This window comes from Maniola jurtina, chromosome 14, assembly GCF_905333055.1.
Source record: "Maniola jurtina chromosome 14, ilManJurt1.1, whole genome shotgun sequence".
NCBI lineage: Eukaryota > Metazoa > Arthropoda > Insecta > Lepidoptera > Nymphalidae > Maniola > Maniola jurtina.
Window position 1 is genome coordinate 14391002 of NC_060042.1, and position 14197 is coordinate 14405198.

A 14197-nucleotide genomic window follows, 5' to 3' on the forward strand; every position below is an offset into this window, starting at 1 on the left:
CATTAGTTTAGGAGCTACGATGCCACAGGTACACACGTCAAACTTATAACACCCCTCTTTTTGGGTCGGGGGTTAAAAATGCTACTTAATAAGAATAAGAAAATTTATAGCGTTGAAATATATGTAAATCAAACAATTTTTTATACACGATATACTTTATTTTAATAATTTACACATAACATAAAAATAAATTTAATTGAAGGTCGCGTATGTATTAAAGTTAAAAGGGCTCTCTCCGTCACTCGTTTCATACAATCGTAGTTCCAATTTCATTTGAATATTAAGCAACCAAAGTCCATGAAATTTTGCAGACATATTCTAGAAACTAATTTAAGCCCTGTTAATTGTCAGCCAAACAATCGGCGACTCACTCGCACACTGCTATAATAAAGTCATTCATTATTATCTTACGTTGTTTTCAAGCTTGAAGTACATTTATTTTATTGTAAAGCTTATATTATAAGAACTGGCTCTACCAAAAAATATTACAACCCAAAGAATCGTTACGGGATTTTGCTTTACTTAATTTTTTGATAGCAAAAAACATCATCATTCACCATCATTTATTCAATCCCGCTATCCCCGTTAACGGGTACACGGCTAACGAACGGGTCCAACGGGACTACACCTGTCATTCAACCCATCGTCGGCCCTACCAAGCATGGGTCTCCTATCAGAATTAAAAGTCCACCACGCTAGTTAAGCACAGATTGGCAGACTTCAAACACCTTTAAAAGCATTTGATAGAGAATTCTCAAGCATGCAGGCTTCCTCACGATGTTTCCCTTCGCCATTGAAGCAATTTTTGTGATGTAACCACATTTCAAAGTTTCAGATTTTAGAAGACCTACCTACTTGCCTTTCATGTTTCTAGAGCAACCAGGAAGTACCCTATAGGTTTCTTGACAGACACGACAGACAGACAGACAACGAAGTGATAAGGGTTCCGTTTTTCTTTTGAGGTACGGAACCCTACAAACAATAGCTACCTAATAAATAAGCCACATTAGCATCAAATGACATGTTCTAACTGCTAATAAGAATTATTCAAAAAGTATTTAATTGTCGTAGCGTAAAAAATCGTTTTCCACCTCAGTCAAACTGGTTGCTTGGTACATTGCCAAAGCGTTACGTTCCTTAGCCGCATACGTCATAGTGTACACAACATATATTATAGCAGGTTTGTATGTTGTTGTTTATGTGTGCGAATCGACCGCGGGGGAATCCCGTTGTGCAAATCGTTCTTTATATTTAGGGTTCTTCGAATATTATGTTTAATGACGGAAATTCGATCGGAATTTTCTTGACAGACATGTTTCGATTGTAGGTTAATCTTAATTGTTATTTATTATTATGGTTTATCGTGAAATCGTTTTAATTATTCTTAGGACTTATCGAGTATAGACGGAGATTGAGTTTTTATTGGTTTTAAAATTTCATTCTATCTTGGTATAGATTGAATAATTTGATAACCTCTGTGATAGAGTTGTTGGTACAATAATTAATTTGTTTTGCTTCCATTTTCTTATCGGAAAAATTAAGAATATTAACTTTTTAGAATTTTCGAACTAATGACTCTGCTATCTTTTAAAATCTAATTGGAAATTACTAATTCTAGTATAGGTAAGTAGTTACTATCCTATTAGAATTTGTCAATAAGAATTTTCGGTAGGAAAATTCTGCCAAATGATATTTTCTTTATCGAATTAGATTTGTATTGGTAAAAAAGTGTTTCATCATTATATTGTGACGATACATTTCATTATAATAAATACGTTTACATTTCATTATATTCTCCAGCATGTTATCATGTTTCTCTGGTGGTGACAACTAGGTTTAGGTAAGTGGGTGCTTGTAACTAGAGGACACTACACCTACCATTCGACATTCGTAACATCACACAAAACTATTATCTCCTAACCTCGCCACTCGACAGCCATTAAACGTGGTCTAGTTACGACTACAGTCACTAATTACGAGCAAATATACTCAACTTTTTATTAGGTACCAATGCGTTTTAGATGTTTATTTCAGCGCTAAAACATAAGTTAATACTGTTAATTGATAAGTTTAGGGTGATTCGATAACTCAGTGATCATCATTGAATGAAAGCCATCAAGCCCATTGCACATTTATTAAGGTTTTCTAAGAAAAAATATTTTTGTATTAGGTACTCAGTGAAGCAGCAATGTAGAACCAACCTAATAGTACCTACCAGTTGATACCAACGATAACATTTTTAGCTGAATATGATCGGGAATAAATTCTAGGCTTATTCAACCAATTTCCAAAAAGATAGGCTCTTGGCTTCGATTCACACTAAGAGGAGTGTATTTGGCGCGGTCTACATAATTATAAACATATAAATTGTTATTTGAATATCAACCCCAACTCAAAATTATTCAAATCAATGACATTTTGCAGACATGTTCTACAAAATATCTGTGTTTAAGATTTGTTAAATTTCTATAAGAATATATAGTTTCAAAGATACACAGGCTCAGAGATTTTCATACAAATCTTTGAGACATAAATTAAACTCTGTTTTTCATGGAGAGCGGGAGCGCGATGTGATACACTCCTATTGAAACTTGACTGATGACAGAAAATAAGCTGAAAATATTGATGATGATGATGATGACTTGTGTAGGTAACAAAGCGTCAAGAAAAATAAAAATTAAATTAAAAATTTAAAAAACCCCCGACACATAAACCTCTAAAAAGTAAAAAAATAATAGGTAAGTATGTATGGGCCCTTTAAGAATAGTATAAATAGTAAAGTTTTTATCCAAGCGCTCGTTGCGCCAGGGGACCGCTACCTATCATAAACTATGAAAGTCATCTGTTGTAGGAAGAATAGTTTTTGTTAACTTTAGCGGTCCCCCGACGCAACGAACGCTTGGATAAAAACTTTACTATTTATACTATTCTTAAAGGGCCCATACATACTTACCTATTATTTTTTTACTTTTTAGAGGTTTATGTGTCGGGGGTTTTTTAAATTTTTAATTTAATTTTTATTTCACGCTTTTTAAACTTTTATTCATAAACTACCGTTTATTTGTGCCATTCTAAAACCCAATTTCTATAATAATATAAATCCAATAAGGCAGCTAATATCTCTTCAAAAGTAACATCAATGTTATGTTAATAATTATACGTTCCATGAAATATTTGTGACCGAACATCACTAAATCAAGAATTATCTGAATGACTCACATAGTTAACACGACCAAAACGAAATATCTGTTTCTAACATGTCGTTGCTTTAAAAATGTACCCATTTTACGTAGTCGTATAATAGTTCGCTTTTCAAGATATACTTACGATTAAATTGATATCGACTTTCACCCGATGAAATAAGGAATAAAGTGGCTTGTATTTCATTTTGTTTGTTATTGCATGTAAAATTTTTATTTGACAACTTTCAAAAACCGGTCAAGTGCGAGTCTGCCTCACACATGAAGAGTTCCGTACAAGTTTTTTTTTATGTAATGACAATTCAGTTGTCGGATTTTTCTGTTTACTTGGGCCACAGGAGTAGAGTGCTTGGCCTATAAGATATTGCTACCAGCCTTTCATGATTCTACGTAAACGGGAAGTACCCAATTTATAAGTTTTGATTCTCTTGAAAGATGACACACAGACAGACAACGAAGTGGTGAAGGAAAACACCGTCAGGAAACCTGCATGCTTAAGAGTTGGCCATAATGCTCCCTCAAAGGTGCGTGAGGTGTGCCAATACGTGCTTGGCCAGTGTGGTAGCTTCTCTTTCTGAGAGGAGACTTGTGCTCAGTAGTAAGCCGGCGATGGGTTGATCCTGATGATGATGAATTTTTAACGTATTTTGTCAAAATAAATAAGCTGAGTTCAAGCAGGTAAAATATAAAGAAGGTGCGCCTAATGCATCATCCAAACCTGCGCGACAAAGCGACTACGATGCGGGAACCTCAGCCGCGCGGAGGGTCATCGCCTCCTACGATATTTAATGGTGCCATGCACACCTACGCGACTAAAACTGCAGTCGAGGCTACATCTTTTTTTTTTCTACAGATACCTACTGAACCCTAAAAATAGTTTGACTATGGTTTGGGTTTGGGTTGATTGTTCGTGGCCTTTGGTTGACTGTTGGATATTATAATTGAATTGATGTTTTCTCGTTTAACTGTGATTATAATATTTTATAAATTAGAAACTCCGCGCCTACGATCCAAAGTATCGGAGTTTTCCAAAACATTATTTTCAAATAAATAATTATGTATCTAAGCAACCTCCATCTTGACAGCTTGACATTTGCCAATTGACATAATATTATGAACCTCTGTTACAATAGTGAAAGATCCCAGGGCCACCAGCCGTCACGTATTTTCTGACGAACGAAATGTGGACGATTGAGTAGTGTTAGTATGTACTAAGAACGCATGCCTACAGACCTGCTAGCTTGCTTAGACGGCCAATTTTCAGGTATCAGGTAATCAAGGTACATAAAAACATTACTTACCTCACGTGAATTCTCCAATTTTTTTAATTTTTAGCTGTTTTTTTTAAATATTAATAATTAATTGACATAAGTAAACTATAAGAGAGTGAGAGAGAAGTCAATATATCCTAATACATGTCTTACTCAGTCTCATGCGCGTAGATAATGATGCCCTCGCGCTCAAAGAGGCATTAAAATTGAATTTAGGGGATGATTGGCCCTCTGGGTTGGTCTGTCTTCTTGTAAAAAGTTTTAAAATAGTTGTCTGGTGGGCATATATAAAAATGGAGCATCAGAATTTACATGCAGTCAAGTAATTACTTATTTTGGGAGCTTTAAAGCGTCTACAAAGCAATACGGCCGACGCGGGAAGTGTCTAGGAGTATTGGCGACATATTTTTAAGGATATTGCCTAAAATATACGTAAAAATCAGTTTGGAGAATTTACGTGAGGTAAGTAATGGTTTTATGTACCTTGATTATCAGATACCTGAAAATTGGCCGTCTAAGCAAGCTAGCACGTAGGCTAGGCATGCTTTCTTAGTACTTACTAACACTACTCAATCGTACATATTTCCTGTGTCAGAAAATACGTAACCTCTGGTGGTCCTGGGATAAAAGTAATAAGAAAACCAGAAAAGAGCTGATAACTTCCAAACGGCTGAACCAATTTTTTTGGATTATAGCTAAGAACACTCTCGATCAAGCCACCTTTCAAACAAAAAAAACTAAATTAAAATCGGTCCATTCGTTTAGGCGCTACGAGGCCACAGACAGATACACAGATACACAGATACACAGATACACAGATACACAGATACACAGATACACAGATACACAGATACACAGATACACAGATACACACGTCAAACTTATAACACCCCTCTTTTTGGGTCGGGGGTTAATGAGTTTACTTGAATAGAAAAGGAAAATTGGCATTTGAATGAAATAATAAAATTAACCGAAAGCAACCGAGGCCAAAACCTAGCAATGGGATGCGATACTGAATTTTTCATTCACGTCGCGAACCTTATAAAAGCGAAAACAAAGAAACTGCGTGGAATTCGCAGAAGGCGCCCGCCCCGGAAAGGGAGCTTTACTAATCAATATAATAGAGCCACTATGAGAAAAAAAAATATATACATACCTACCTCCATCTAAGTATATACGCACATTTTTCTGTGCAACGAAATCTCGAACTTATGGCTTCGGAATAGAGTTATGTTTAGAAAATGGCACGACAGCACGAGGCTGCCCTAGTTATAAATAGATTTTCACGAAAAAGAAATGTTACAGGGACTTTGGTGCAAGCTTTTCACAGAGTAACTACGAGATAGAGAGTTTGATAAAGTTTTCCAAAATAATAATTAATTTACTTGATATTGTCTACCTAGATAGATTATCACACTAATATTATAAAGGAGAAAGTTTGTATGTGTGTGTGTGTGTGTGTGTGTGTGTATGTTTGTTACTCCTTCACGCAAAAACTACTGGACGGATTAGGCTGAAATTTAGAATGGAGATAGATTATACCCTGGATTAGCACATAGGCTACTTTTTGTCCCGGAAAATCAAAGAGTTCCCACGGGAATTTTAAAAACCTACATCCACGCGAACGAAGTCGCGGGTATCAGCTAGTCTAAACTAAATTGACCAGTGTTCAAATAGTGTAATCCTGGGTGGCTCTACCTGATTTTGAATAACATACTGCAACTCATTTAAATAATTAGAATACTTGTTAGACCTGTCAATAATTTAGTTTACACTTTAGAGTCAATTATTTTGAGCATCGTTATTACAAGTAAACTAAAAGCTAGGTATGGTTTTATTATATTATATTAGGTGGCCCCGGCTTTGCTTGGATAGAATTTCCGAAAATCTTTCTTATTTGGGTCTACGTTGAACGAATATGCTTAAATGTTTATACCCAGCATTGAACAATTAGGTTGATTTATGTCTATTAGTCAGTTCATTATTTTATATATAAATAGGTAGAGTAGTATTTTATAATTATTTTGATTAACATGCGAACGAAGTTACAAATTAAATTAGATCATAACTTTCATAGAGACTTTGTTGTAACAATAATAATTAATTATAACAATGTATCGATAAGAACATAAACTGTAGATTATTAACGCACGTGATAATTTTAATACCAAATAAATATTAAAGTTAACGTTGTTATTAAAATTAATTGAATTACGTACCGGATGAACGTACAAGCGTACAGTTATTGTATTGTAATAATATTATTTAATACACTAATTAGTAGCCGGGAGCAAATAAGGACAATAATATTGTTCTCGTGAGTTATCATCCATGGAAGCAGAGTAGAGCTATGTGTATATTGTAAATTCTATATTATAATTAGGTATATACATCTTAGTAACATATTATATGATCAGTGGTCATTTATATGATGTACATGTACAACCAGTAATTCAAAGGATGATTGTTTTCTAAACCTTTTATAGGGAACCTTTACAGTTACATCCAGTCCATATATTTATCTGTCTGTCTGTTTGTAAAGTTGGCAGTTACTGCATGAGTTAAGAATATAATTAGACTTTTTAGAATTTGTCTTTACAATTTTTTTTTTTTTTTAGATTGTATTCCATTAATTAATTGAAATGCGGGGCGGCCTCTACGTCTAAGCTACCCTTGCTCTAATTTCTCCGTACCACACTCTCACAGACGCAATTAAGGCGTACACGAGCCGGGCGGGGGTGGAGGGCTGCAGAGGGAGAAAAATGCGAGAAAAAACGCGGAAGCTGCGACACGTGACTAGATGCTTCCCGGGCGTTGCCGTGGCAACGGCAGGGCCGCGACGCTTACTCGTATTTTCGTTCGTGCGTGCAGGGCTGTGACAATTTTTCTTATTTTTTTTTCTTTGTCATTCTATGGGGTTAGGCAATCTGTGTGTCACGTAACACAAAATTTATTAGACTGTTGTGTATTCTGTTTATTGTATTAAGTACGCAGAAACAAACTTAATTTTTTGTTGTTTTCGTTTACAGGTTCGAATTTTTGTAAATAGATGGGTAAAATTAAAATTATATCTAGAAATAAGTACTTAAGTAAAATTGTCACATAAATGGTATTTTGGAATTAAAAGTTGTTAAGGCGTTAGTTACTTTAGAATCCTTCGCTTCGCTTTGATTTAAATTAACGCTTTGGCCTCTTGTGACACAAATTGCCGACTCAATTCGATGGGTGGAGCTGCGTATTTAGTTTTACTTCAACCGCGTGTAAAGGTTACACGCACTCTGTTCCGGCAACTTCCGGGTCAGCATACTAGTGTACAGCACCTCTCACGTGGCTCGCAAGGCAAGGAAGCGCAAAGCGGAAACGAACCGGCCTTGAGCGTCGTCAGCGAAAAAATCTATACTGCAGGGCGCCGCCCCCTCTACTCCTAGTGCCCCACTAGCTAAGGGCTGCTACGCACTCATCCGATCCGAATCCGTGAAAACACGTTCCGGAGTAGTCACAGAACTATTTGTAAGATAGCTTACGCACTAGATCCGACTTCGTGCGTCGTCGTCGTTTGAGTTCTGTCCGTCATCCGTGAGAATATCTCGGATGTGCCTCGGATTCAAATCGGATATGTGACGTAAATATGTCAAGGATGTCCACTGAATAGCTTAGATTTGGATTAGAGATCGGATTAGTGTAGCAATATCCGAATTCGGTCCGAGTTTTTATATCCGTATTTTCACGGCTTCGGATCGGATAAGTGCATAACCCCTCTAAGGATCTTGTTTTTTTCGAATTTTTACAACTCTGAAGAAATTCAATGGATTTTTGGTAGAGAATTGGATTTCTTCTAAACTTCTTTTTTTGCAAAACTACTTGCTAATGCAAGTATTTTTAAGTATTTTATTATATTTTCATTAATTACACAATCTAGTCTTATAACCATCTTACAAATATAAAGATAGTATCTACATAGAAGATAGGTACGCGCCTTATTCAGATAGATAATAATATAATTAAATACTGAACTTTAGTTCTCATATCCTAATTGGTAAAGGATTCTCGAAAAATATATCCAATAATACTTAAATCCTTCTTTCATATTTTTTTATCATGAAATGGATAGGTAGTTACGATTTTAACCAATTTTATATCAGTTGCTTTATGGTCTAATCTCACTGTAAAGTCGGTTTATCTCAATGACATTTATTTTTATTTTTAACAACATTTTATTTGTCAATAAAAAATTAAACATACCTACTTGCATAATATATTTTTGATCTGGACCCAATTTTGTTTTATAAAGTGAAACACAAATAAAATGTCCAATATTTGAAAAATTATAATCGATAATAATAGGTACCTATAATTTTATTACCTTTTTCATAGAACTAGGTGCTAAAAATAAATTATGAGTAGTTAAAAATATTAGTGCAATTTTTAACTTGTAATTAGCAAAAAATAATGTAATATTTCGTTATCTCTGTTCAATCTAACAGGTTTTAAGAACAACCTTGAGAATTCGTTATTTTTATTAAAACATTGTGTCAAAAGCTTCTGAATTATATCATACTTAAATACGTTTTATTAAGTTTTTTACATCTATTCCGTAAAACATAATATATTATTATTTTTTGTCAGATCAATTATTAAAAAAAATAAAAATATTTTTTTCATGACGGTCAACTTCTGACACTTGATTAATATGGCAATTATAACTTTTCGGTTTCAAACCGGTTCGGAATGCAGACTCCACTGAGGGGAGATTGTACTCTACGTTCATTATATCCATAGAGAAAGATTCAATTAAGGGATTATAAGCATCCCTGAAAAAAGTTTGCAATGAAATGTTTTTTAAGGTAAATTGATCAAATTAGATCCAATATGTGAACCTACTTAGTCATAGTACTTAGTCGTAGAAACTTAATTGCAACGGAACACAAAAAAGGTAAACCTAAAGAAGACAATAATTGTGCTAGGGTGCAAAGGCGGCCTTATCACTGACGTGATCTTTTAAGGGCAACCCAAGCGTATGAAGCTAATAGTAATACTACAAGTATTCAATATAAAGCAAGATAAAATAGTGTAGGTACAAAATGATTACTATGAGTATAAAAAATCATCAAACAAAATTCTACCTGAATGATTGAAACGTCGATTAACTATAAATTAAAAAAAAACTATGTTAGGCAACGCGTGAGATAATATTGTCCATCATACAGACACAAAAACTTGTAGATCGAGACAATTGAAAATAAAAACTGGCCAAGTACGAGTCGGACACGCATACGAAGGGTTCCGTACCATACAATATATTTTAATATTTTTATGTGCAACACAGCAAGTTAGTAGTTTATTAAATTAGTAATAGTTAGTAAATTATTTTTTTCGTGAACACTTTTTTTAGTTTTTTTTGTGATTTAACTACAAACTCTCTGTTTTCGGATTTATTCCTTTACTTGTGCTATAAGATCCACCTACCTACCTAACGTGATACTAGGTCAACTGGAAGTATCCTATAGGTTTTCTTGACAGACACGACGGAAGGACGGACAGACAGATAGACAGACAACAAAGTGATCCTATAAGGCTTCCGTTTTTCCTTTTAAAGTACGAAACCCTAAAAAAACTTCAATCATTTATTTTAAAACATATGAAAAAGATCTGCACACCTCTATACCTACGATCAGATACAACAACGTATTGTCTTGTCTGGTTGTTTTAATGTTAAGTTGTTTTTTTGAGTGTATTTTTTATTACTTCTTTATTGACCAAGACGTCAATAACTAGGTAGAACAAACTTGATGATCTGAACAGTTAAAAACATTCTAATAAATGAAGTACGTGTAAAGTTAATTGTCGTGTTTTTTACTGTTTTAGACAACGTTTCTACTTCGTGCAACTTTAAAATAAACTAGCCGATGCCCGGGACTTCGTCCGCGTGCATTTAGATTTTTTGAAATCCCCTGGGATCTCTTTGATTTTCCGGGATAAAAAGTAGCCTATGTGCTAATCCAGGATATTATCTATCTCCATTCCAAATTTTAGCCAAATCCGTCCAGTAGTTTTTGCGTGAAGAAGTAACAAACATACACACACACACACACACACACATACAAACTTTCGGCTTTATAATATTAGTGTGATAGTGTGAAGTGTGATTAGTGTGATATAAGAATAATTCATATTATATTTGAGTAGGGATCCAGTAACTTTTTCACTAGAAACTGAAACAGAGAATCGGCAACATTACTGGTATCAATTTTAAACTAAAATAGGGAGTTAAAATTATATTTTTGCTGATATGAGACCATTGAATAAGGCATATTACTAAATATAATTATATAGGATAGGGATATTATAAAAGATAATAGAGATATATAAGATAGAACTTAGAATATTGTCACGTTTTCTTTAAAGGCGTTGCCTGCGATATTTGTTTTAAATAGCCACATAATCTATACAGCATCCATAACAACAGAACACATAAACGCGTCCTCACTAAGTTTGTTTATGTACAAAGTATTCTAAGAATTGTTGGACTGACAGAAACCGGTTTAACCATACTCAACATAATATATGAAGTCTTTATATGACTTCGCCACATGAGTAGATATATACATATACTTCGCTTTACCTTTGAGTTTATACATAAATCATTAATTATATAATATATTATATTATGCATTGAAGTGAATGAAAGAGTTTCTTCTGTCATTTAAAAATCAAAATTCGAATCAAAATCTTGCTAAACGCCAAATCACGACCAAAATTTAATAATAACTATCTGCTATAATAGACGATCATAAGTAGTTATTTCTAAAATCAGCTGAGTACGTTCATAGATAATAATATATGAGATATTATGAACGTAAACTCATATCATTTCAATGCAGATACACAATAATTTGATAGGACTGTTCGAGATACGAGTCTGTATAGTGATCTCACTGATCATTAGTTATAAACAACAACAAAAAATCCAGTGCTAGGATAGCAACAACTATACCCAACATCAGAATGCAAATCTAAAGCCTAAAGATAACATGATAAAGGTCAACATTGTAATTACCAGATCCACGCCACAACCAACGACGCATTTAATGATTGAACTTTTAACAACTTCTGAGCTGATTGCAACTGAATCAAACAATAATAAACCTAAACCAGCAAGCAATAAGGGTGAATTAGATGGCAATCGAAAATTGCGAGGTAACGTGTGAATCGAACAAGGACAAAGTTAAACCGGCAAGGTGAAGGTAAACTATAAAAACATGTGCTGTTGTGCATGAGAACACAGGGCTTGGGTACCACAAGCTGAGTGATAAATAATTTGTAATAATTGCAATTATACTTAATTGAATGTTATATTACGTATTCAGGTAAAGCGAAAACGCATCAATGTCGTTAAAGAACGTGATGATTTTTTGATAAAACCAAGAAGTATTCAAAAACGCATCCTTTAAATTTAAAGAATTAAGAGATATTGTCAACTATTTATGTTCCCGACTAAGCAGTATTTCTTTTGCAAAACTTTAATGTAATTTAATACTATCTAAACTCTTTTACCTATAAAATTCTACAATATCAACTTAACAATTTTTATCTTTATCGACTTTGAACTGAACATCAGTTAATCTCTCCAAAATAAATATAAAACCACTAATGATTTTTAAACGAGTTCCCATCTTGCAACTCATAACATCTTTAGGTTGCAACTGCAACCTAAAAGATATTATGTTGAAAGTTTTTTGTCTGATTAAAGAATAAATGACCGTACAGGATCAGTGAGCAAAGTCACATTGGCATGTTGAAGTGTTTTTATTCGCTTGTGCGAAGGTCAAATGCGAAGCTTGGGCTTTAAAATGCAGATGCGTCGCCCCAACCAATGAAAACTTTTATAATACTTAAGTTGCTACATCTAAAGAAACATCTGAGCTGCATTACTTTGTTTTTTTCTTTTAACAATAATAATATAATGTGTATACGTGCTACAAACCACAATTTGGAAAAGCATTATGATTTTGATATACCAAACTCCAATATGAACACAAGACTAGTTTCGAAAGATTTCGTTCTATGGCTTCAATAAGTGTGCCAGGAAATTTTCATGTTAAATTTTTGCTGCAGCAACAGTTCCGTTAAAATCCACTTTTCAAGAACCAATATCATCGACATTTTATCCGTTATTGCAGATACTATATTATTATCCTTTGTTGTCTTTTTGCAAATCTTCAAATTACGTAAAAAATTGTCAACTTTTTGTAGAAGTTAACATATTTGGTGAGCTATTATTAGAATTTTCAACAGGTACTTATCGACATCTATTCAATCTACAAATAACTAACAACTGCATAAGTCTAGGAAACAAAAACCAAGTATTTATATTATTATAAAAATTGCGCCGTGCCGTTTGGCCGTAATTGACTACAATATTTATATAATTGATAATACTGTGCAATTAGAATTCCTAACATCAGCTTAACAAGTTGATGTATTTAACACTTCGCAGATCAATACGTGTCAAGAATTACTAACTATAAAATAAAATTAATGGATATGACGTTCATTTAGCATTTCTCAAGGATATACCTAAGTACAGCGCATAAATATAATGTTATATTATGAGATGGTAATATGAAAATAGAACCCAGTTGAGTTTGTTGTGGGTTTCTTTTAAGATAAGGGCGCGCTCGGAACCCTTGTAATCACCGAACAACAATGATAAAATATTTATGAACTGTTTTTAAGAACACAAACTTACAGTTTGAATTTAAAATGTCCTAACATATTTTGTTTCATGATACCCGGTATTGCAGGATCAAATTATCGGTTTAAGTTTTTCCTATAAGAATATCACTTAACCGAAAAGAAAACGTGTTCAATATTTAGGTATTTCAAGAACGAAATTAGGTACTGACTCCTTTCATTTATATTTACCGCTTTTTCAGATTTTACTCAGAACAGTTAATAGTTTGTGATTATTTTTAATTAATGTTATCATGAATTGAAATTCAACAATAGTTTACTAACATTGCAATTCTTTATACTAGAGTCATTTGAATTGTTTTTAACCCCCGACCCAAAAAGAGGGGTGTTATAAGTTTGACGTGTGTATCTGTGTATCTGTGTATCTGTGTGTCTGTGTATCTGTGTATCTGTGTATCTGTCTGTGGCATCGTAGCGCCTAAACGAATGAACCGATTTTAATTTACTTTTTTTTGTTTGAAAGGTGGCTTGATCGAGAGTGTTCTTAGCTATAATCTAAAAAAATTGGTTCAGCCGTTTAAGAGTTATCAGCTCTTTTCTAGTTTTCTTGCAGAAAAGAAGGTTCGATAACCGTTAGGTTCATAATATTATGTCAATAGACAAATGTCAAGCTGTCAAGATGGACGTTGCCTAAATACATAATTATTTATTTGAAAATGATGTTTTGGAAAACTCAAATACTTTGGATCGTCGGGGGTGTTATAAATTTTTAATTTACACTTGTTCAAACTGAAGTTATTTGAAAATCAGTTCTCTCCAATGTGGTTTCTGCATCACGAAGTTACAGAATACGGTATATTTTTATTGCAGTACCATGTAGAGCTGTATCTATGGTGTTAGTAGTTACCTAGCCCATTGCAATAGGTACTTTTCTAAGACAATAGAACAGAAATATGAGTTTTTAAACGTTAAGACGTACTAACGCTTCGACTGTTTAGCTGTAAAATTGACGGCATGCAAGGTTCCACGTGC

The 14197-nt window shown here is 33.8% G+C and overlaps 1 protein-coding gene across 1 annotated transcript in view; it reads right to left on the reverse strand.

Annotated features, from left to right (window-relative positions):
* Positions 1 to 14197, reverse strand: part of LOC123871807 (retroviral integration site protein Fli-1 homolog) — a 38060-nt gene that overhangs the window by 22589 nt on the left and 1274 nt on the right. The window lies entirely within an intron of this gene.